Source organism: Nyctereutes procyonoides, unplaced genomic scaffold (genome assembly GCF_905146905.1).
Source record: "Nyctereutes procyonoides isolate TBG_1078 unplaced genomic scaffold, NYPRO_anot_genome, whole genome shotgun sequence".
Lineage (NCBI taxonomy): Eukaryota > Metazoa > Chordata > Mammalia > Carnivora > Canidae > Nyctereutes > Nyctereutes procyonoides.
In genome coordinates this window covers 22,154,651-22,177,268 of record NW_026575121.1, presented here as the reverse complement: position 1 = coordinate 22,177,268, position 22,618 = coordinate 22,154,651, and the positions used below count along the sequence as shown (strand labels likewise).

The following is a 22,618-nucleotide window of genomic DNA, read 5'->3' as shown; positions in this document are numbered from 1 at the left end:
AGAAAATAGATTAACTGGTGGGGAGTTTATAAAATGAAAGCACAACAAAAAACAGAACAGATCTAACCAACTGCTTTAATGGAGTTCAATTCTTCTATTTCAATGAAGATATTTTGAATTTCTTAAAGTTGATAATGTCATTTAAGAGTTTTTTTCTTCCACTTAAAAAAAAAAGCGAAGTAGTCACATGGCCATAGCTACAGCCTTAATATTTAAGGACTCACAGATGTATCCAGTAAGTGAGATAGAGGAATTGATTGATTTGTATTTATGGATATCCCCAAATCCCAAATCACTCAGAACAGAATGTAGCAGTGGCAGGAAAGTTGTTCTGAATTTCAAAACTTCTACATAACTGCTATATTTTCTTCTTCTAATAGTGTTTGTATATGTTACTTAGGCCTAATACATTTCATTGAAAATTATCTTTTTTTTTTTTTTTTTTTTTTGCCTCACTGAGAGAAAACAAATCTCTGGACAAAGCTCTCTGTTGTTATTTTGTCCCAATAAAAATCATGAAAAAAGGTGCCCAGTATGAAGCCTCTTTATATATGAAAAGATAAATAACTACATTTGTATAAAAATTAAACTGCTAACATATTAATTGCTGTATAAGGTCAGCTATTATAAAAAAACAAAATTAAAAACACAGTGTTATACATGGAAAGAGTATATATATTTTCTCTCTCATCATAGTCTGGAGATTAGTGGCAGGTTCAGATGATTCTGCTCCAGGAAGTAAACCAAGTTCCAGTTTCATTTCACATTTCTGCTTTGCCATTGCCAACGTGTTCTTCTCTTCTGTATTGTTGAGTGTAAGTCAACGCTCTTCTATACTGTGGCCTGTGGAGAGAGAAAAGGCCATTCAAATAAATTTCATTTAACAAGTGAGTTGGATGTTCACTCATTCTCACATTCTACTGAAGAAAGAAATGTTATAACTAACTGCAAGAGAGATTGGAAAATGTCTCAACAGTCATGTGCTCAGCAAAAATCTACTGTAATAGAAGAATGGATTTGGAGCAGTGGTGAATAAGTGGACCCAAATGCATGGGTCCTTCCTTATTCCCATATGCAGTTCATTTCACAATTTATCACATCTGGCTCAGTTTAGAATGTCTTAGTGAAGCCTAGTCATCTCCATTAAGCCTAAATATGACACTTTGCAACCTGATAATCTATAAACTAATAGAAAATTTGTATGACTACCTCTCACCCAAAATGTAGTAGCATGATCTATCAGTCTGCTATATGCAAATAACTGGCTTTGGTAACCCAGACATTTGGTTTGGTTTCGTTAGCAATAAAATTCTCTCAAAAAACTTGAGATTGTCATCGTATTTTGTTTCAGTCAGGTTTTTTGGTTGTTTTTGTTTTTGTTTTTTTCAAGTGACCATTCCCAAAGATTTCTTCTAAACATATACCTCAAGCCTACCAGTTCTTCTCTTTACTGGTTGTGGGCTTGACTTATCCACTCTCCAATGATGTGAAGGCATCTAAATGGAAGGTAGCTTGAAAGGATGCAGTTGGATGATAAGACAACACCTCCGTCTGAGCTTTATCACAGACTCCTTATTCTGCCTAAAGAGATTAGTTTGGAGTCTGGAGATATAGGTTGCAAGTGACAATCTCATCTTCTGCTATTTAGGATAAAAAAGCAGTTGGTATTTTAATACTTTTAGGGCCCAAAATAACGCTTGCTCAGTCAATATGATTGCTGATTGTAGGCAGAGATTGCGTCTTAGCAGTGCTATATTTTCTTCTATATAGAATTGCAAAACTTATCATTTCTTGTCTGATCTCAGCTCTCTTTACCAGTAATTTTGCTAAAACAACAGAACAGCCAAACACATCATTTGTCTGAGTTTTTAAAACAAATTCCAGTAAAGCTACAGATTTATAAGCATATGGTCTGCCATTGAAATTATCACAGGTGATAGCTTTACAAGTATTTCGCTGTGTCCCAATAGAAGTTGTCATCTTTGCAGCCAGAAAACTCATGTCGTCCCTTTTCACCTTCTTACAGTGATGCCTTGCCATGTGATTTAGTTTTTGTCTAGTAGCACCTCACTTCCAGATATTCTTATTGTACTTTGAAGGACAAAGTTGATTATAAATAAACAACAGAATACATTAGTTCAAACAGGGGTTATTGTTCTCAGATATGCAGTTCGAGAGGGGTTCAGACTGAAAAGCATCATGCCTCTGTGAAGTCCTTTTTTGAGGAAACCCAGGTTCTTTCCATTTGTTGCCCTTTCTTCCCCTGCAGAATCGAGCCCATCTACATGTCTGAACGAAGCTTTTCAAGCCATTTCTCATCCCCTGGACTATCTCCTTGGGTGCAGCTACTTCCTTTTGAGCAATCAGTCAAATGTTACACAGATTACATCCACTATCCATAGCCCATGAGAGAGAACATGTTCTCTTGGCTACACTTACCTGCAGAGAACCCTCCAGACAGTTTACTTGTCAGTGAGGGACTTGTAAAAGGGACTTTTTGGAGTGTGGTCAGCAGATGTATTTCAGCTGTTAGGTTTTTCAAATGTTGCCCCTGTTGCAAAGAGTGATTTTGTCTAAGGACAGCCCCATCCATGACAACCTGTATGCAGACTAGTCCATGTGGGGATACAGAGTTGGGCTCCCTCACCAAAATTGAGGTCAACTTGGAAAGCCTATTCAATTTTCAAAGCTGTCCATGGGCTCAGGTAAAGCTGCACCGAAGCATGGCTTCTCTTTCTGACCACCATTTTTCCTTCTTTGTTTCCACAGGTATTGATCCCAGGGACCCACCTCAAAAAACATCCTGCGCACTAAACTCCATCTGAGAGCCAGTTTCCTGATGAACCCAATAATCAACAATGGCAAAGTATTTCATTTGGTTAATGTATATATAAATTTATCTTTCTATAATTTAGCTAGCCACACCAAGGCAAATATAATAGATGTCCCCATGCATATCTTCCACCTGTTTCAAACTTTCCATCAATAAAGGAATTTTTCTCAAATAACGAAGTTATTCTCTCTTTGTCCTTATGACTACAGTATGAAATGAATAAGGAGAATGAGGAAAATATGTGGCTTTAATTATTTTAGAGTATATCACCATGGCTCCTTAACAACATATTTACTAAATCTGTATTCAAAAGCTAATACCTGGTAGGAGTAACCAGACAGCCTTTTGTCACTTCATTCCAAATTCATGTCAGTTTAGTAGGCAATGGTAATACTCTGACCCTCTCTGCTTCTATTTGTAAGTACTAGTTTTTGTTTAAATGGTTCATGCCAAAGCCAATACATCATATATCACTAGAGACTAAATAAGGAAAGCTTTGTCAGCCTCATAAACGATGCTTGTAAAAGAAAGAAATGCACACAGAGGAAAGAACATGAGGTCTATGAGGGTTCACAAGACAAGGAGGATTTAGCTTGCTCTTTCCTCTTCTTAGGACAAATGATGAGGGGAGAACTAAAGAGGTTGCCAGCAGACAGGGAAGTGACATTCCCTCTGACCAGGGGAAAGATGTTCCCAGAGCAGGGGAACAACAAAGGTGAGTAAATTCCTGCTAGTTGGACGATAAGACTTCATTCTGAATAGCCTATGCCATATCTATCCTGCCATTACATTTTTTTGAGGCAAATGAAGTCCAAAATTTTAATGCATTCTACATTACATAAATTACCATAGTGTGTTTTGCTGTTTTGACCTTTTCAGCATTCCTTCCATAATTTGATTGGGCAGCTATTATACTTGCTTTCTGTTTACAACATTTAACCTGAAAGGAAGAGAGATATTGAGCCAAACAAGGAAAATACTAAAATAACACAGAGACTTAATTAGAGGTATAATGTGCTGCAAGTCAGAGGACCAAAATGCCAGCAAGTCTGGAACTGCCTTGTGAATTTCTTGACTGACAGAGGCAACAAGGGGAGTGAAAGTGATCAGTAAAGTGAGGACAACCAAAACCAATTATTGGTCTTATTCAAAGGTCATTTACGTTAAAATTTTCTCTAATATATTAGATGCAATAATAAAAATGTTTTAAAAATAAATTCACAGTTGAAGAATGTGAAACGTACTGAGCTTATGATAAAATAGCTTTAGATAAGTAAGATTTGGCAGAAGAAATCTAATACATCAGGTAACATTTCTTGAGGGCCTAGAATGTATGACACGTTGTGTTAGGAACTGAGTACAAACTAATATAATACATATTTCTTTTTTGTTTTAAGATTTTATTTATTTATTTATTTATTTGACAGAGAAAGACCACAAGCAGGGGGAAGGGAAGAGGGAGAGAGATAAGCAGGCTCTTCTCTGTACAGGGACCCTGATGAGGGGCTCGATCCCAGGACCCCAGGATCATGACCTGAGCTGAAGGCAGACGTTCAACCACCTGAGCCACCCAGGAACCCCATAATACATATTTCAAACAGCATACGATCTCCACCTGAAATTTCAGACAATGAATGTGAACTGACACAATCCATACAACTGAGTGATTTTCCCCAAGAGTATTCAGCAACCTGAATGAAGAACTAGTGACAATGGACAGTCAGATTGATTGAGGGTTGAACTTTGCCAGTCCATGTAACAGAAAGATTAAGGAACAAGGAAGTTGAGGTTGTCTGTAAGATGGTGATTTTAGGGAGTTCTAAGAGTATGATGAATGGGATATAGTATGTGAAGCAGGGAAAGAAAGACACAGTTGACAGTAAGGAGAATATACAGTGTTGTAAAGGAGGAAGCAGAGATCAGTTTGGAAATAAGTGTAATAGAAATGCCGAGAAAACAGTACCCACAATTCTGATGTTGAGCAAGAAAGACAGGGATGTGAGGCATGGTAGTAGTAGCTGACTTTACCTTTGTGAGTATAACAGAGAAAGAATTCTGAGAAAGGTCACTACATCAGAGTATGTAAATCTTAATTTTTGAAAGACAATTTAAACAAACTAATAAGAAAACTGTCTTTAACCCATCCCAATGCCCTAATTATATTCTATATTTTATTTAGTTAATTTATTTTTTTAATTTGTTATAATCCACTAGATGTGCAATGCCTGCCATTGTGAAATGACTCTAAAAGTTTAAAAATGATTATAAAATTAGCTCCCCCAAATATAGCAATCCCCATTCATTGGAATTAGTATTACTTTGTAGCCCGAGTCTAGATACAAAAGTGGTATATGGTTGAATGACTTTAGATTTCTTTAGTTGATGGTATTTCTAAATCGTTGATTTATGATTCTCATATAAATCAACATAGGCACATTCTTTGAAAATAAGATATGAGGTCAGCCCCAGTGGTGCAGAGGTTTAGCGCAGCCTGTAGCTGAGGGTGTGATCCTGGAGACCTGGGATCGAGTCCCATGTCAGACTCCCTCTATGGAGCCTGATTCTCCCTCTGCCTATGTCTCTGTCTCTCTCTCTCTCTGTGTTTCTATGAATAAATAAAAAGAAAGATATGAATTAAATCATTAATATTCTTTAGATTTGCCTGCCAGAAATTTGTTTTCTAAACTTCTAAAAATAATACAAAACATATTCTACTATTTCATATTATTGCATGCTAGTAGTGCAAATACTCTGGAAAGGCTTTCTACAAAATAAATAACTAAATACATATATGCATACATACACACAAAAACACAAATTCATAATTAAAACTTATCATATTCTAGAAGGCTTTCAAGAGGTAAAGGCAATCTCTACAAGTCCTATTTTCATTTTTTTAAACGATTTATTTATTTATTCCTGAAGGACAGAGAGAGATAGAGAGAGAGAGGCAGAGACATAGGCCGAGGGAGAAGCAGGCTCCCCACAGGGAACCCAATGTGGGACTCAATCCGGATTCTGGGATCATGCCCTAAGCCAAAGGCAAATGCGCAACCACTGAGCCACCCAGGTGTCCCCAGCAATAAATATAATTTATTTTCAAAAGAGGGAACTGAGATTTCATCTCTGAGAAGATAGTAGATATACTTTTCGCTATTCCTCCCTCTAATTATATCTAAATTCCTGACGTTGCATATAAAGCAAATGTGAGGATGGGGCACCTGGGTGGCTTAAGTTGGTTAACCATCTGACTCTTGATTTTGGCTTTATGGTCTCAGGGTGGTGAGATTGAGCTCCACACTTAGTGCACAGTTTGCTTGAAAGTCTCTGCCTCTCTCTCTGCCCCCCTCCTGCTCCCATGCTCTCTTTCTCTAAAATAAAATTTAAAAATACAATAAAGCAAACATAAGAATAATCGTTAAATGTAGAGAGAAAAAAGCAAACTAACTAGAGACCAGGGGCCTAAGGAAGAACAAGGCAGTAAGTTCCCTAGGGTTTCTTTTTGCCTCATATATCCAAGATTTGGAGGTGAAGAAGCAACAACCCAGAATGCTAATGGGTGCTGATAAAAAAAAAAAAAAGCCGGCTCTTTCTAGCTAAAAGAGCAAGAAAAGTGCAACATAGCAAGACAATATTGTTAAATGTTGACTGCTCTATACCAACCAATACCAGAAAAATAAAATAAATAAAATAAAATAAAATAAACTGTGGTTCCATCCTTAAGAGCAAAGGTTTAGTCAGGAGTCTAGAATTTCACTTTTACCAGGAACTAATAAGGCACTAACTTCTTGCTAGGGTGATGTCAGAGAAAGCTAAGTAGTGAGCTAGAATTTAGTCTCTTCTTATTCTAACATTCACAACCCTGCCCTCCTGCCCTACCCCACTCCCACCCCCACTTGGCATTGTTAAGGTCCTATTCCTCTTTTACTGCTAGGAAAAGTCAAATGGGAATTATAGAGCTAATAAATACAATATGCAAGATAAAAAAAATTCAATGGATGGTCTCAACAGCAGAATGGAGAGTATAGAGGAAAAATCAGTGAATCTGAACATGGAGAAATTACCCAACTGAAAAAGAGAGAGAAAATGAGGAGAAAAAAAGAAAACAATATCAGTGACCTGTGTAACTATAACAAACTATTTAATATTTATGTCAGCAGAATTCCAAAGGCAAGGAGAAGGAAGCTAAAAAAGAAGCTTTCAGGGCTGAAAAGACACTTTTGTTTTGTTTTGTTTTGTTTTGTTTTCCTTTTGGGTCCTTGTAAGAAACCATTGCCTAATCCAAGATAACAGAGATATTCTCCTATGTTTTCTTCACAAGCTTTGTAGTTTCAGCTTTTCTGTTTATGTCTATAATCATGTTTGAATTAGATGTTATGTGTAGTGTGAAGCAGAGATCTAGATTCACTTTTAATAGCTTTTTTCAAATTCTTCCAGCAACATCTGTTAAAAACTCTTTCCTTTTCTCCATTGAATTGCTTGGCTTCTTTGTTCAACAACAGTTACAACTATCTATCTATCTATCTATCTATCTATCTATCTATCTATCTTTGTTTTATTTTTTAAAGATTTTATTTATTTATTCATGAGAGACACACAGAGAGAGGCAAAGACATAGGCAGAGGGAGAAACAGGCTCTCTGCAGGGAGCCCAATGTAGGACTCAATCCCAGGACCCTGGGATCATGACCTGAGCCAAGGACAGATATGCTCAACCACTGAGTCACCCAGGTGCCCCAATTAAATCTATTTATCAACTTTCTATTCTGTTTCTTATATCTATTTTCTTTCCTATAATAACAAATTTTTAAACAATTAATTTTTACAGTAAATATTGAAATAAGATAGCATGAATCTTTCAGCTTTTTTTTAAGATTTTATTTATTTTTTCATGAAAGACATACAGAGAGAGAGAGAGAGAGAGAGAGAGAGAGAGAGGCAGAGACACAGGCAGAGGGAGAAACAGGCTCCATGCAGGGAACCTGATGTGGGACTCAATCCTGGGACTCCAGGATCATGCCCTGGGTGGAAGGCAGGGACAGAACCGCTAAGCCACCCAGGCTGCCTAAATCTTTCAGCTTTTTTAAAAATTCAATATTGTTTATGTTTCTAGGCCTTTTCCATTTTCATAAATATCACTTGTCAGTTTCTCCAGACTTGATGGGGTCTGATTGAAAATATGTTCATTTAAAAATCATTTTGGATTGAATTCTCATCTTAACAATTTAGTGTCTTCCAATCCATGAATATTGTATATATCTCCACTTACTTAAGTAGTCTTAATTTTTCAGCATTTTTTTTGATTAGTTGGTTTTGTTTTTTAGTTTTCATTAAGATGGTTCTGCACATTTTTTGTTAAATTTTTCCTAATACTTTAAGGTTTATGATGCTATTGTGTCAGTCAATTATTAAAATAATAACATCAACACAATAATAATAATACTAAAATACTAATTGATATTTAGTTAGACATTTGCTATAGAAATAATTTTTGATAGTGTATTATCTTACTTTCTAACCCTCCATGAGGATGGATTATATGAATAAATTGAGAATAAACACATTTCATTTGCAAATAATGCGATTGAATAAACCAAGACAAATATTCCTAGGAGAACATTGCTTTAGGAAAGCAAAAAAAATAATAAAATTTATAGCAACAGACAAAATTGTATTATGAGAAGGAACTGGCCTATTTAATGGTCAAAAGGCTGGTGTTCTGGCCTATGCTGTTCCACTAATTAGCTATATGACCTTGGGCAAATTATGTAATCTCTTTTGTCTCTTGACTTCAATTTTCCCCATCTGCAAAATAAAAAGGATAAGCTAAATCACCCGTAAGTTACTCTCAGTTTTAAAGGCACTCTCTTTTCAAAGATTGTTCAACCAAAAAATAAATATTGCTATTTAGAAGTTCAGGGAAACTATTGTGTATGTTCCTTTTGTCGAGGTGGAGTGGCATGATGGGAATATTTATGCTCTAGAGGCATCGTTTATGGTTTGAAATGTGTTCCCCCATAAAAGATATATTGAAGTCTTAGCCCCCAATACCTCAGAATATGACCTTATTTGGTTATATAGGTCCAAATAAGGACACATATAGGGTCATTGCAGATGCAATTAGCTTGGTTAACACAAGGTAACATTGGTGTAGGATGGGCCTCTGTTCCAATATGCCTAGTATTCTTACAACAAGACAGTTGTGTACCCAGAGGCCCACAGGGAGAATGTCAAGTGATGAGAGAGGCAGAGATTGGAAAATTAGGTAGTTGCAAGCCACAGAACATGAGGATTCTCAGCAAACCAACAGCTAGGAAGAGGCCAGGAAGAATTCCACTACAGATTTCAGACAGAACAGAACCCAACTGACATAATGATTTTGGACTTCTAGCCTCCAGAGCTTCTAGTTTTCAGAACTCTGAGAAAATCAAACCAACTTGTTTGTGTTAGTCATGGCCACTCTAGAAAACGAATACATACGGAATGCAGATTTTAAAAGTGACTTGAATACTTTCTCACCATAGCAAGCATTCAACAATTCATTCCTTATAATTTATATCACTGGTATTTGAACTGTTGAAGAAGTTTTGTAAAATGTAGATTCCTTAGCCACCCCAATTTTATGAGTTAAAATTTCTGGGAGCGTGTTTTATGAATTTATACTTTTAATTTGTTCCTATGGTGATCTTTGTAGATCTGTTTTGGGGAGCCACTTATTTAAGTAAGAATGGTTTCATTGTTTATCTAAAGAAGTCTTAGATCTGTAATATGGAGTAATTGCTTTCAAACTTAAAACACTCTTCACAGTTAGAATTGGTGTCTGGAGCTTGTTATCCCTTTAAAAGAAAATCTATCTTCCCCCCTGAAAAGTAGTTTGTATACATATTTTGTAAATTGGGGTTTTCAACCAAAACTCCAAAGTTTGCATATCAAATAATAACCTTAAAAAAAAGTCTCAAAGTGTCTGATGGTCTCTCAGGGAAACCATAAGTAGTTCATTCAAAAAGACTATGAAATAATTTTGGTTACATGCATTTCAGAAATTTAAATTTGCAGCTTCATTGATATTCTCTCAGAAATATTGTTGTTGTCACAATAATCTTTATATTTTTAAGTTTTTTATTATACTCTAAATTTGTGTGTGTGTGTCTTATTTCACTTTCATTATCAGGTTAGTAACTAGTTCCATTTCAGGTAATGATTGGGGGTGAGTTTACTGTAGTCAGTTATAAATTATGTTTTTAGAATTTGTATTTTTATTGAATTATGGAAAAGCACATAAACAGCATGAACCCAAAAGCAACTTATGAAAAGATAAAAGTTAGTGATAAAAACAGTCATATAAATATTACAATCAAGACTTGTCATAAATAAGTAGTGAGATGGATGCCAATATTGACGTAGATTATGAATCCGTATGAGCTGGAGAAAATAAAACTGAGTATGATCATTTTACACAAATAGAGCAAAATGACTTAGAAGTCATAGGATTGGAAAGTAGATTATATTGTACTAGAAATTCATTAACTCAAGTTTTCAGTATGTTATAATTTATGGAAAATTGTCATTTTCAAAGCAATTTTCAGTTTGGTAGACTAACCACATTTTTTTTCTAGAAGAAGTACTCAATATTCTACTGTATTTTGACAAATTTATCATGATTTAGGTATGAAAGTTATGGATATATAAAAATGTTATCCCTTCAGGAATAAAATGACTTTAGGAAGTCATAAACAATCATTTTAGAAGACATTATTTCAGATAATTAATAATAAACATTATACTTGAAGGTAGTGCAGATTGGGGAGTTAGAAAATTTCTTTATCATTGAAAATATAAATGGTGGGATCCCTGGGTGGCTCAGTGGTTGAGCGTCTGCCTTCAGCTTAAGGCATGAACTGGGATCGAGTCTCACATTGGTCTTCCTGCGTGGAGCCTGCTTCTCCCTAGGCCTATGTCTCTGCCTCTTTCTGTGTCTCTCATGAATAAATAAATAAAATCTTTAAAAATATATATATAAATGGTAGCAGATGTAGCATTTTACATTTTAATTAGACCACTGATGTGTAGGACATGAATCAGCTCTTGGCATATATGATTATTAAGTAGAAGTGTTCAACAATTTACAGATAATTCTCATTATTCCCAGGTTCCATATTTGTGAATTTATCTACTTCCTAAAATTTATTTGTAACCTCAAAATTAATACTTGTGGTGCTTTCATGTTTTTTTTTTTTTTTAGAACATGCTTACAGCAGCAAAACACTTGAGTCACCTGGCGTCTACATTCTCAGCTAAGATGATAGGAGTAGCTGCTCTACCTTCTTGTTTCAGCTGTCATGCAGAGATGACTGGGAAATGGAAATAGTAGCAGGCAGTGAATTCAACTGCAAGAAGCTCCAGATCTGGGATGAGGACTGAATCCTAATTTTGGAACCTGTTAGTGGGGAGGTCTTAGGCAAGTCACTTAACACTCCTGAACCCCATTTTCTCTTTTACACAATAATAAAAAAAAGAGTAAAGAGAGTTGTTTTTAAAAGGGTTTAAGATTATAATCTATGTGAATCACATATATTTATATGTATCTATTTCCCCTGGGGCAGTGGTTCCGTATTTGTGAATTCAGTATTTGGCAACTTTATAGAACATAACTACTGTGCATAATAAGAATTAACTGTACAATGTGTCTCATTGCAAAGCTATATGAAAGGAGAAAAGATTTACATATACAGTATTTTATGAACAATTATATAGATTGTAAAGGTGTGTTATCTGTAGCAAGTATCTTCCAATTTAAATGGATGGTTGAACGCATGAGTTTTTACTTGTTCTCCAAACCCACTAAGAAAACATTTAGGGGATATAATGTAGATATACAGAAGCAAAAGGAGGAGGGAGTGGACAAGATATGTGAACAACTATTTGGAGATTGAATGTATGTAATTCAAGGTAATGGTTTAGAGAAGAAAAAGCTGAAAGTATCAGGAGCAGTAAAGGCAAATGGTCTTCTTCCTGTCAGTAATAGATCCCTTCTGTTCTATCAACAAGATAGAGGGAACTTGAGTACCTGACAGTCTTTAGGAGTAAAATTACTATTCATTTTGGACAGTCTTCCAGTTTGTTGGCTGTCTATGAAAGACAGATGAAGAGCTGCCTGAAACTGATAGTATCTCTAGGTCCCTTTCTCCATTCCAGCAGGAAACAGAAAGTTGATTCTTTTGAGAGACTGAACCGGAATTACTCTGAATAAGAGGAAACAGGGCTTAGCTGAGGGCAGGGGTAAAGCACCACACCAAAATAGCAGATACTAACTAAACATTTTAAAGTTAGAATTGTAAAATCCTAGTCTTTCCCTAGCTCTACATCAGGCTTCCCATCTAAGAAACTGGAAAGACTCCTCTCTGAGGAAATGATAAGCCAAAGAATAAAATTGACAACGATTGATAGGTAAGTATCTTTTAAAAACGTGATAAAGTCTATAATTTTTTAGGAACTCAGTGAACACTAAGCTTTTAGTTAACCTTTTTAATATTTTACTCCTAAATATAAACTGGCAGTCAAGGAAAAAAAAAAACATAAACAGGAGATAAAAAAATCAAACAAAATAGAAAGCAGAACTCAAAATATTAAAAAAAACACAGAAAAGCAACTTTTTAATCTGAAATTAATAAAATCCATATTAGTTACCTAGCGATGATTAATAGAGTATCTTAAAATTTAGTGGCTTAAAATAACAATAAATGAGTGAGGGAATCAAGAGGTATGAATGTACAAACTTCCAGCTATAAAATAAATAAGTCATAGGGATATGATGTACATCATGGTGACTATAGTTAATAATACTGTATTGCACATTTCAAAATAAGAGAGTAAGTATAGTTCTCATAACAAAAAAAAATTTGTATGATGACAATGTTAAATAAACTTTTTTTGTGATGACCATTTCCCAACATATGCAAATATGGAATCATTTTGTTGCACACCTGAAACTAATATAATGGTGTTTGTCAACTCTATCTCAATTAAAACAATAAAACTTCCAGCTGATTTCTAGTTCAAACCAGTAGAGGAAAAAAAAAGGGGGGGGGGGATGCCTGAGTGGCTCAGCGGTTGAGCTTCTACTTTCAGCTCAGGGCATGATCCTGGGTCCAGGGATCCAGTCCCACATTAGTCTCCCTGCGAGGACCCTGCTCTCTGCCTCTCTCTCTGTGTCTCTCATGAATAAAATCTTGAAAAAAAAAAGAACAACCAGTAGAGAGATCAAACACCTGTCTCTTCCTTTTCTCCCTAAATACTAATGAAGTAACATTAAAAAGTCAAAAAGTGTTAAGAATAAGAGGGGATTCTATAATAAAACAGAGAATCTAGTGGAAAAAAAACACATTGGTTATCTTCCATAGTTTCTTTGGGTTAGGAGTTTGGGAGCGGTTTAGCAATGTGGTTCTGGCTCAGGATTTCTCATGGTATAACAGTTAAGATGTCTGAAACTTTAGTCATTCAGAGGCTTGAATGAGGCTGGAAGATTCCTTCAAAAGGTTAGCAGGTTCGTATTAATTTTTGACAAGAAGCCTCAGTTTCTCCCCATGTGCTCTCTCCTGGGGCTACTCAAATGTCCTTATGACTCGGGTGGCTAGTGACCCCCAGAACAAGTGGTCCAAGGGAAGGCAACACAGAAACTACTATATTTCTTATAGGGTAGCCTCAAAAGTCATAAAGTCACTTTCTCAGTATTCTATTCATCATACTGTGTAATCACTATTCATCATGGGAGGAGTCTACACAAGGGTATGGATACCAGAAGACAAGAATCATCAAAGTTCATTTTGGAGAATGTCTACTCCATCATCTATAAGGGAAAAAGTAAATATTAAGTTGGAGGAAAAAGAACAGCATACTCCAAAAAGGAATTTTTCTAAAACTAAAAACAAATCCTTAGAAATTTAGGGACACCTGGGTTCCTCAGTGGTTGAGTATCTGCCTGAGGCTCAGGTCATGATTCTGGGGTCCTGGGATCGAGTCCTGTACTGCGCTCCCTGCAGGGAGCCTGCTTCTCTCTCTCTGCCTATGTCTCTGCCTCTCTCTGTGTCTCATGAATAAATAAATAAAATCTTAAAAAACAAGTAAATAAATACTTAGAAATTTAAATTTTGATGTCAAATATTAAGGATCCAATGGAAACTTTAAAATAAATTCCAGAAATTAATTTTTTTTAATGTCCAGATGTTAGAACTAAAAGACAAAGAATTGGTAAATTTGAAAGACATAAGTATTGTGACAAATTTTCTAGAAAGCTGCCTAGCAAGAATTCCTTCCATCGCTGTATATTCATGAAACTCCTCCTGTCATATTAGGGAGTCCGTTTCCACTCATTTTCAATCCAGGCTGGCTCTGGAATCTGCTTTAATCAATAGAATTTGGGAGCAGGAAGATTAAAGGAAGGAAGGAGTGGGGGAAAGATCCATTTCCAAGCTGGCCACTGATTTTCAATTAATAGCATTCAGTTGCTTGTTTATGTAAGACATTCTGAAAGAGGGTATGAAACTACCACATCAGTATATGAAAATATCCCATGGTGTTCAATATTGGGAAAAGTAAGAGCCAGTATTTATCTACTAACTCCTTCTCACATCCTATCTTTCAGGGCTTGAAGTTCACCTCATGAAGTATGAATTTTGCTACCATTCTAGGTTCTTACTGATACCAATGGACAGTAGCTACTGGGGAAGTCAGATTACCCACCACCAGCACTGCCCCCCACAAGAGAGGTTCTTTATTTGACCCTGGAATCCGTGAGCTGTGAGAATACCTAGGTGTTCCCTAAGACAAGACCTGGCACTGCAGATGCTCTGCTGTCTCCATAGCAGGTGCACTGAAGGTCAGGTTGTCATTTCAAGGACTCCCAAGACAGCTAGTTGTGTTAGGAGATTAGAGGACAATAGTGGCAGCTAAGGGTCTCCATTTTGTAAGCATCGAAATTTGAGAGGCAAATGGGACTTAGCAAATGTGTTGGGAGAGCACATAAATTGGGTTTCATACAGTCCCTCCACTGTACCACTCAGATTTGCTCACATTCTCCATTAACAATCCGAAAGTAAGATTGCCACACAACTTCATCGAGAATGGAGGTACAAATCCAATCATCCAGTAACTTATTGCTTGTTGCAGAATTCTTAAAAGTATTTCAGAGGGTTAGCAAACCATGTTTGAGTCTCCATCGCTGCAGCTACTCCCAAGATTTAACTGATATTTCTCTTCCAAAGTCTAGATTCACCACCCCCTTCTGCTTTGACCACTACCTTGTGTAGTGAAGTAATGAAGTGACTGAGATCATGTCTTGAAGGTTCTGAATATAACATTCTTGCTTGTATCTGGCTGAATTTGCTGCATCTACGCAACAAGTTATGTCAAGTCAAAATTCATTCATTCCATACATCTTCCTTTCTGTGCCCATTGTGCAAAAGTACCCCCAGCTTCTCTTGATACTCAGGGTTAACTCTACCAGGCAATCCAATAATTCTTTCCTTGCCTACTAATCCTGGAATAAGGAGCCTAAAATGGCTTAGTGATAATCTGCAACTTTCACTTCAGTGAAGCTTCCTCTGGTGGAAGTTACTTCCATAGTAAACATAACCTCTATTTCAGCATAGCTTCCAGCTATGCCGCCATTGCTATTCCATTCATAGGGCCATTCTGCAGGTATTGAAATGTCTGGGGAGTCCTGCTAACATGCACAACATAGGTCATATGTTACCTAGTTTTTGAAAGCCTGTTCTTCAGTAAAAGCACACTGGTGGGCATGAATATGAGAGACCAAATCCTCATACTTTGTGCTTTCTCCCATCCATTTAATTCTTCTTCAGACATCCTTATCCCCAGGCTTCCATTCTTATTTCTTTCCAGTCATTATCCACTACACAGTGTGTTAGGTATATCCATGTATTAAGTGATGTCTCCATACAAAATGGATGCCTGAGTATTTTGCTCACAGGTTTGTCTCCTGGCATGATTTAATTTTACTGGTATCTTTCAGGCTCACCTATAAGTGGGGTTAGAACATAGCAGCAGCTTTTTTCCTGATAGTTCCAACATAGTGTGGTTGCTCATCAGTGAGCCAGGCCTAAATCTTTTCTTACTCTGTCAATTGGTCAAAAGTTATCCTCCATAAGGACATAGTTGTGAGTAGAAGGATAAACATCAGATAAACAGAAGTAAGTGACAAGGGAGTCTGGGCCATCTGTTCATTTAATTTACTTGTGCTTTCTGAATCTGCTTCAGCCTACTCTTAAATGTGTCACTTCTATTAAATATTTGATTGCTATAGCACCTGCCTAACCTTAGGACTAGCTGAATTCAAAACAAGTTACCGCATAGTGGAAAGCTCTAGTTACATAATCTCTTGGTGTTCTTTGGTCATGTCCACAGACAAAAGCGGTTACTTAGATAAAAGTCTCTGGCATGTGCAGACAAACTATACTTTTCAAAGAGGGTAATCCTCCGCCATGGTGTACATGGCTTTCCTCCGGGACTCTTTGTGATTATTCCATATCTAGCACATATTGGTCAATGGATGACATGGCTACAGTAGCAGGACAGTCTGCACTGAAGACTGGATTTCTGAACCTCATTCAATACTGATAGCATTCAGAATCTCCTGATGAATGGTTTGGAGTTATATTCTCAAAGGCTGTGCATGTTGCATCAATAGTGTAAATAGGTTTATCAAGTGCAATGGCTCTTTCTTAACATATATAGCTCTATGAGCAGCAACAACTTGTCTTTTACTTAATGCAGGATATCCTGAATTCCCCAGATCTCTGAACCCCTAAAAATGTCCCTAATCTAAAATGTCTCTGGCTTATATGGATTTATTTCTACCTCCTGGCATTATTTTACGATAATGACTCTCACTTGGATATAGTACACCTACTGAAGCTTTAAAAACAAAACCAGGGATGCCTGAGTGGCTCAGCGGTGGCTTGAGCATCTGCCTTCCACTCAGGGCGTGATCCTGGAGTCCCAGGATCGAGTCCCACATAGGGCTTCCTGCCTGGAGCTTGCTTCTCCCTCTGCCTGTGTCTCTGTCTCTCTCTCTCCATGTCTCTCATGAATAAAGAAATAAAATCTTTAAAGAAAAAAAGTTTAAAAAGAACAAAAATAAAAAAATAAAAACAAAACCAAAAACTTTCTTGCAGTTCTACCAATCCCATAATCAGATCTTTGGTCTGATTTTCAACAGAGTCTATCTAATGACTGCAGAAGATAAGTCTTTTTAAAATCTACCACTGAAGCTCTTTGGCTTTGACAGCCTACCTTAAGTTGACAATTTACTTTTTATAAAGTCTGCAAGCCATTAAAAAGGTCATACCACGTTATTTAATGTTCATTATTGGCCTTGTACTGATCAACTGCACTTGTATACTTACACCTTATGTGAAAACATGACTATGATGTCATTGAGTGCAAAGGGTTATCAGTGCCCCACTTATCACAAGAAAGCCTGGTCCTATTTTATTCAAGTGTTAAGCCTATTGCCTAAAGTCCCCTCCTGCAGTGACATTTTAGGGTGAATGCCCCTCAATTGTTTCAGCCCAAGTTCCTTTGAAACTGTGGCTTTAACTAAGGCTTGTGTACTAATGTTTTGTTGGTGGGTAAAACCCCAGATAGGAGAGGGAGGTAAAAATGAATATGGAACAAGCATGGAGAGAAAGCAAATGCAAGATTTGTCACTCACCTGGTCCAGCCATACAAGGTGTCGTCCGTGGGTGGACTTGGACTTCGGAGCTACTCCAACTCCCACTGTAGTGGAAATAATGGAGACTGACCACTCCTTAACCCAGGAGAGAGATGGGACAGCCAGCAGTGGTTAGAGGTAGAGTGATGAGACAATGGAGGTTGCTGTGGCCACATCCTTCACTGGTTAAACAACAGAGAAGGAAAGTGGGAATTAGTGAATGGAGGTAGGTGTGTAAATTGGTCCTGATAACGTAAATTGTAAAGTCGAAGCATAAATTCTGAACATTGTTTTTGGAATTTTATTTTGTTTTTTAGATTATTCATGTGGATTGTTAGTAATTAGTATTGTTTTCTTCAGGTATTCTGAAGGTACCAGACATTTGAAACATTTTCCTTTTATCCTTACTATAAGTAGCCTACAAATCTCTAATTCAGAGATGCCATAACTGAAACTAAGTGAGATGAAATAATGTCCAATTATCAGATAGTATTTGTGCTTCCAACCTAATTCTGAGTCTAAATCCCATATCTGATTTTTCCTATACTGTGGCAACTCAGTAAAAATAATAATAATAATAATAATAATAATAATAATAATTTTTTAAATTAAAAATTGCTGTTTTTCCATTGCTTTATAACAAAAAAAAGAAAAATCATGAATATCTATTTTGTCCCCTTTAAGACTTGTAAAATAAATATAGTATGAATTATTACTCTTACCCTACAATCAAGAAGCCCAAAACTCCAAGAAGGTAGACATCGTACCTAAGCTCACATTCCCAGAGAGCACAAGGTTATGAAAATTCTTCTATCACTAGTCTGAAAATTCAATAAGCCACCACAAGGACTGCAGGAAACAAGGAAACATTTTTAAAATGGGGCTCAACTTTACAATACAGGCCGCATCTATCAATGTCCATTATGCCGCACTTTTGCCTGCTAATTTGGTTATTTTTTCCCTTCGGAAAAGGAAGATAAAACTATGAAGAACAGCCATGATATAGACCTTCACTCAGAAAGCATGTCTCCTGATAAAAAAGCACAGAAAAATACAGTAACTCGTGATGTATGAGAAGAGAGAAGTTCCACAAATCTTTTGCAATAATTAATCTGTTTTCTTTTTCTGCATTGATAGACCATTCAAGAAGTAATAGGATGGTCTGTGCCAAAAATATAGGTGCTTTTCAGATTCATAGTGAGGTTCTCAAGTATGAATATGTGGTGCAGAAGCAGATAAACCTGGGATCTAAAACTTTGTACAGTCGTTTAGTAACTATGAGACCCAGGTGAAGCTAATGGGTCTTTCCCAGATCAGTTTTCTATTTTGCAAAATGGAGATTTCTAATTGGCAGGTAAAAGGTATGAATTGCAATGAGCTTAGTAGATGCCTACTTCTGGATTCCTTAATATCTGTCAGTCCTGTGGTTTAATTTCACTGTTATAAGTTCTTATTTTATTGTTTGTATACTTCAGAAAAGGTAGGGTGTTTGTTCATTTTACCATCTATCACTCTTACATATTCCCACAAAGTTGGACACTAATGAAGTTAACTCTCAGTTGCTAACTAATTAATCTGAAAATGCTAAATACCCACAGGAATTAAATCTTTGTTTTCATCATGAGTCACTCACTAAAAATGAAGAGCTATTTAAGGTTGTGTAAAACACTGATTAATTATCTATCAGAAATAAGAGTTCAGGGATACTTAAATTCTTTGCATTTCAATAGCAGATGACAGTGTTTAACTTTTATCACCAAACTAAGTCATTTTAGGATTGAGGATGTGAAAAATGAGCTCTCAACTGGGAGAGAGGGGTAACATGACACGAGAGAATGACCCTATTCCCCATTTTTGTGACAGCATGTGAAGCGTGTTGCTGTGAACAAACAAAATCACATATGGGAAGAGGCAACAGCTGTCTCCATAAAGTCTTTGGCCTCCTGCTGCCCTCCGTCCTAGAGGCAGACGAGGTGGTTGACGGCTGCCCACCATGCTATACTTTATTGCTTCGTTGACTGTGTTGCAAATGCTGACAACAGTTTACCAGCCGCAAAGAAATTATTTGATTTACTCAAGTTCTTTCGCTACCATTCCAGAGTCTTGCATGTCCTTGGTTAAATGGTGCCCTTGTAAAATTGCGAGGCAAAAAATAAACTGTTTTCCCCTTAACCAAATAGATATAGTGCTGTGATGTGAAATTACTGAAAAAAAAATGCGATTTGGGGAAATTACAGTTCCTTGTTTAGTATGTATTTTGCATGCCCTACAGCCTTCCCTAACCAGTAGCTCCCAATTTCATTTAAATTGTAATGATTTCCTTTAAGGACAATTAAGTTGCCTAAGAGCAGTGCATGCATACTAATGTGGCAGAGGCAAGGCTCAGTGTAGGAGAGAGTAATAACTGTTTATTAATATGATAATTAAGTGTTAATGCTTAGCAACCTAATGATATCTGTTAAATAACTTACATTTTGGAACCAAATCCTGGCAAATGGAATTCTATTAAAAATAACAAAATGCAGTGAATATAAAAATAAATGATGCTAATCTGCCATTAAATCACATATATTTTCTGATTTGCATCTCATATGAGAGAAGGCCCCTATTCTCTCTTTTCTACCAAATATGTGAAACCAGTGTAATTATCCATGCCCATTTTAGAGTTTTTTGGCTTGTGGATGTTTATATATATTCAAAAGGAAGGAGAAGTAATAAGAAGTAGAGATGAAGACGAATACCATTTTAAAATATTCTTTTCAAAACTATCCTCTTAGAAGTATGCATTTAGATTTTTAAGAAATTCTAAAATAAGGAAATAAAACATCCAAAATGTGATATTCAAAATTTTAACACTTTCTATGGGTCCTACTTCTCCAGTCTCAAATTATCTTTCATTTTTTCATAGTCTATTCCATAAATAATGAGTATTTCCAATATCCCCAATATTATCTGAATTATTTTCTCTTTTTGAAACTCACTTTTAAATTTTAAAATGCATATTTATAATTCTTCATTATCATGACACTTTTAGTGACATATGTATTTGAGAATGTAACTAGCTATCCATTCTTAAGTGAACAGTTTTAATCAATGGGAAATATTGGGAGAACAACTAGAAATTGCCATTGTTCTTGCAAAATGGGTAACAGGGAAAATTTGTTCTACAAGTGTAGGTCACTTCTGTATAATGAAATGAACAAATCTCTTATGAGTTGCTTCCTTTTGGAATTGTCAAACTACTTCCTAGTTAGAAATGAGACACAACAGTATCTTATACATTGAGTGATTTTTGGTCTTCGATCTGCAGTCTGAACCCAACAACCAAAGAATACCATCCAATACCACATTCCTGAAATTTCATTTTCTTTTTCTTTTTTTTATTTTTTTTCATTTCCTCAGACTGCACTCTCTCTTTCACTGCTGTCACATACAAATTGACTATGTAAAGTCCTTTGAAAGAAAACAAAAAGCCTGGTGAGCTTCTTTCCAGAGAGTGACATGTATGAATGTTGATAGAAGAAGTCAAATGCTTTAGCGGATCAAATAAAAAATGAGAACTAGAAACACTCATCGGATTTAATCATGAGGAACTCTTGATTACTTTTAAAAGGGAAGTAATCTTACAGTATTAAGAGCTAGGTCAGGTTGCAGTGGTCTGAAGTGTGAACTGGATTACATTAAATCCATTAAATCACAAAAAAAAATAAAACAAAAAATAATTTTCAGATGGTAGCTACACTCATAGATGTCAGCTACACTTGTAAGTGTAGCGTAATGTATAAAGTTGTCCAATCACTATGTGGTACACCTGAAATTAATGTAACATTGTGTATCAATTATACTTTAATTTAAAAAATATAATATTCAAAAAGCTTGGCTATTAAAGGGAGGGAAAGGTAGAGGACATTAGCTAGAGAAAGAATATAAAATTGAGAACTATTTTTAAAGATAGAGTATATGTTTACTTAAATGTGTTTAGATGTTAAAGAAATATTCTGAAGAAATTGGCTGAAATTAACAGGAAAGGAGTAAAAAATAATCTAACAAATTCTCTGAAAAAGTAGGAGGAGATGAGACCCAGAGCACAAAGGTAGATATTGCCCCTGAATCCTACCCAGTGCACCTAAGTCTCTCAAATTGCAAAAAAGGAGGTGAAGTGGTTGTATTTGTATTGTGAAGGCAGGAATCTCTTACTAAATCACCTCTAATATCTCAGCGAAATAAAACAAAAAGCACTGCTATCCAACCTTTTCTTTACTACATATAGTTTTATGTTTGGTGTATTACTCTTCACAATATTCAATAGCGGAGTTTTCAAAATCTGGGTTTCACAGCACACCTGTCATTATTTTCTTTTAGTCCGTAGACCTCTCAACCTCAGAGGTTGTAGTGGATCTAGTTAGTCTTCTTATTTCCAACTTCTGGCTCAAGTTATTGTCTTGTGTCTCTCTTTGGATCTCTAGGGAAGTGAGGAATTCTTTGCTTTTTGGCCCCAGGTCCATCCCTTTGGCTTCTGGTCAAAATTAGACTGGCATACTGTCTACCTCTTTGCAAACTTGGCTGATATCCATAATGTTAACAGGAGAAGGCCTCTGTCTGTTGGCTAACTCTTCTATTCAGACAGGGGCAAAGTCCCACTCCCTCCATTAAAGCAAACTAGATATTCTGTTTTTCTACTTTTTCTGCCTGACTTTGACTATTTGTATCCTATCTTTTATAAAGTGTACTAAGGAAAAAAAAATGCAAACAGAATAAGAAGAGCGTTTTTGTTCTAAGTGCCAGTTAGTTATTTATGTTGAGGAGTTTGGACTTTCATTAATATTCCAAGAGCTTGGAAGTCTCTTGTGATCTAATACATGTCTCCTGAGCAACAAGTAAAAGAATAGGATCCACAGCTCTAGACGAAGAGATTAATAGTTTGATAAATTTGGAGTTAAAATGACTTCTTATTTGATATTATGATTGAATAGAGTAGAACTTGTATATTAGGGCTAGCCATGTGAAAGCAGTAAAAATTACACATTACAGTGAACATGTTTCCAAGGAATGTTG

The 22,618-nt window shown here is 36.1% G+C and overlaps 1 long non-coding RNA gene across 1 annotated transcript in view; it reads right to left on the bottom strand.

Moving 5' to 3' along the window:
* Window positions 1-472: 472 nt before the first annotated feature.
* The window catches only part of LOC129516652 (uncharacterized), a 35,551-nt gene continuing 13,405 nt past the window's right edge, over window positions 473-22,618 (bottom strand). Inside the window, exons 2-3 of the long non-coding RNA XR_008665816.1 lie at window positions 17,564-17,745; window positions 473-843 (exon numbers count right to left, since the gene is read on the bottom strand). This is a non-coding gene — a long non-coding RNA (uncharacterized LOC129516652). The remainder of the gene's footprint in view (window positions 844-17,563; window positions 17,746-22,618) is intronic.